Raw genomic sequence first — 3,599 nt, forward strand, 5'->3', positions numbered from 1 at the left:
ACACCACCATCGCAGACATGAACGCACATTATTTCAAGTAGGTAAATATATACACACATATATATATACATTAAATATAATACAAATAAAGGAAAGAAAAATCAATTGAAATAAAACTTTTAAAATAGTCAAAAAAAATTCGATCCGTAAGGTATCACTTTAAAAGTATCATCTATAAAAGTATTAATACACAACATTAAGGACGAATATCGTGAAACTAACTCCATATATGTTTATCAGCTCTTTTAATCTCTTTATTTCAGATAATTATAAAGTGTTACCTATGAGTCAGAATAGAGAACATGCATATATATATATATCTTATCTTTATAAAATATAATAATAATGCAAAAACGTTTAATTTTCATTGTTATGACGAAGATATCAAATAACAATGGGCGGAAAAAATATATAAATATAAATGTATATATATATATATATATATATATATATATATATATATGTATACACACACAACACACACACACATATGTAGAAGAAAGGTTTGGACGGATCGAACAATTGGCGATTAGTTTGTCGGGCGTACGATTTTATCCTTCATTTGACCGTAGCCATTAGCCATTGATTTCGGAAAAGCAATGAACACACATGCCGCATTGTTTCCTGCACACCAATTTAGGGGCATTATCCAGGGGGAAATAATGCATATACCATCCGCTTTTCAAAGCTCCGCATCTCGCTACGCAACTATGGTTCATCCAGAAAAATGAAAAAAGTTTCTCAAGCCCAACCACTGTCGACCGCAAACATCTATTAACCAACCGGCAAATCGTTCGAATTATAAAACGTGTTCGAAACACGTTCATATCGAAGAAAATCGTTCGAGCTAACAAAGAGAGATAAGCTTCATAATTTCCTATAATTACGAAACCCAGATCGCACGGGCGTGACTTCAAATAAACAAAAATAAATATTAACCTTGTTGATAACGGTTTAACGAGTGAAATTCGGTAGTTGTTGGTGAACGTATTCGATATTATTACGATAGCGTTCCTTTCGGTTTTCTCATAGTCAATTTAACGCAGGTATACGATATACTTAGGAATATTCTACAGCGTTACGATTCGATCATGCGATTGTGGAAACAATCGATGAAAATTCGATTAACTTCGAGCAACGTCGTTTTACCTTATTAACCATTGGGACATCGTTTATTTCCACGAATGATTTGTCGTGTGGTTTTTCTATATATATATATATACTTACGTGAATGTAGCGCACGCTCTGTCAAGATTTATGTCGCTTTCGTGACACGTTCTCGTTATTTGAGAATCTCTCTCTCTCTCTCTATCTCTCTTTTTCTCTCTCTTTCTCTTTCTCTTTATCTCTATATCTTTTTTCATATATATACATATCAATGTATCTCTATATCTCTAATTCTTGGTATTTGTATATATGCGCATGCGTTCGGAATCGATATTCTCGAATCGTCTATTATTATATACTATCGATTGACAACGATTAATCATACATTGTATCTTCGAATTAGATTATTGTTATATGATAGATAAAAAGGATAGATTGAAGTTCGTTGCGGTAATCAAATATTCTACTTTTGATTTTGGTTGACAAATATCATTGATGTTAATCGATATAATTTTTTAGCGTTAACACAATATCGCCATCATCTTTAATAAGGTAATGATTACAACGGTGAACTTGTTTCACATAACGAACTGATTATCTTCCTCGATGCGCGCATATACACACACACATACACACGCACTCATATTAAACACACATCATAACTTTCGTACGTGTTTCGATATCCTTTCCAACGCATCTACAGCTAATACGAACAATTACGCTGATATGTTCGCTTTCCCCTTTAATCCCTTTCACGTAAAAAAAAAAAAAAAAAAAAAAAAGGAAAAGAAAATCTCATTAGAAGCACACCCGACGCGTTGTGTAAATTATGGACTCGCCGATCAGACTACACGCACTTATCTTCGGATTTGCATATCGCGTGTAAGTACCTTGACTCGTCTCTTTCAGTATTGCAGGAAAGTATGATGGGTTACATAAGCGTAGGCGCAAGTTCTTTCTACGTTGACTAGTTTTTATTAACAAATCGAACAATAAGAAACATATGTTTCTTTCATTCAAAACTTTGATTTAAATTTAAACATTTTATTGAAACACGTTTTATATATATTTCTACGAATTAAATTGTATTAAAAGTTATATTCGTGACGTTTTTTTTTTTTACAAAACGTTTCAATCTAGATCTAAAATTTTATAGAAACATTCTGGATTATAATGGTTTAAATAATTTCAAGGGGAAGGGGGAAGAAAGGGAAAAAATTAAGAAATTACAACATTCGTCTTAGTTGTACGAGTTTCTTTAATCTATCCTATTTATCATAGAAAATCTTGAGTAATTCATAAGATTCATTTTCAAAACAGTTAAAAATTTATTCTTATGCATTACAGTTTGATGTGTATCACTCAATGCTTTTGAACGTGAACTAACTAGCTTAACGATGCACTTTCTTTATTTGTTCGAATCCCTTTGAAATGAGTCCTAACACCGAAGTAAATATGTATTGCGTTATACTGCATTATCCATTGCTAGGTTTGTTAGTCTTCCAAATAGTGATTACTCGCTTTGCGACAGATCGTTATCAGTTGTGTGTCCACTTTCTCCACAGTAACTGCCAGGGGAATACCTCTATGTCACATAAACATAGCAATCGCTTAGTAATATTAGCCTTGTAAAATTGACCTGCTTATGAATCCTCCTTTTTCTCATTAAAATAAAAAGGAAATATAGATAAGTAAATTTGAAAAGCGAATATATGTTTCAGAAATAAAAAGTCGTAGAATTAATTGCGAATAAGAATGCATAATTCGCTTCAATATTTATCATTTGTCGTACATTCTGATTTTATCTAGAGAAATTGGAATATTTCGTGAGGCTCTAAATATATCAGAAAAAAATTTTTTAGAGATTTATTGTTGTCGAAGAAAGATACAATATGGTACCAATTCTTTCTCTACAGGTCAAGTGATGAGAACAATTTCAAAGACAAATTCATTGTTTTAAATTCTCGCTACAAATCAGGATTTGTAAGCGGGATACAAGATATGCAAGGAGGTGGCATAATTTATTATTCGTCTCAAGAAATATCTTGCTAAAAATCAAGATTTGTAAGCGGGACACATGATATAACAAGAGGTGGGTCAATGAACTTTTGGTTCCGAGAAATTTCTGTCCACAAATCAGGATTTGTAATTGGATAACATGATATGCAAAGAGGTGGCACAAGGTACTATGGATTCCGAGAAAACTCTCGCTACAAATCAGGATTTGTAAGCGGATAACATGATATGCAAAGAGGTGGCACAAGGTACTATTGATTCCGAAAAATTTCTCTCTACAAATCAGGATTTGTAAGCGGAACACATGATATGACAAGAGGTGGCACGCGGTTACGCGCCAGGTTCGGGTGTCGCGTTCGTCTTTTTTAAAGAATAGAAGCTGTGGAAAATCTTTACAATCTTCTTTTTAAAGAATAGAAGGTCCTGTGGAAGTTTTGTCAGCAAATTGGGATTTGTAAGCGGATAACATGATATGC

The 3,599-nt window shown here is 32.9% G+C and overlaps 1 protein-coding gene across 2 annotated transcripts in view; it reads right to left on the bottom strand.

Annotated features, from left to right (window-relative positions):
• The window catches only part of LOC122632655 (apoptotic protease-activating factor 1), a 66,769-nt gene that overhangs the window by 7,382 nt on the left and 55,788 nt on the right, over positions 1–3,599 (bottom strand). The window lies entirely within an intron of this gene.

The sequence above is a fragment of the Vespula pensylvanica genome, chromosome 10 (assembly GCF_014466175.1).
Source record: "Vespula pensylvanica isolate Volc-1 chromosome 10, ASM1446617v1, whole genome shotgun sequence".
NCBI lineage: Eukaryota > Metazoa > Arthropoda > Insecta > Hymenoptera > Vespidae > Vespula > Vespula pensylvanica.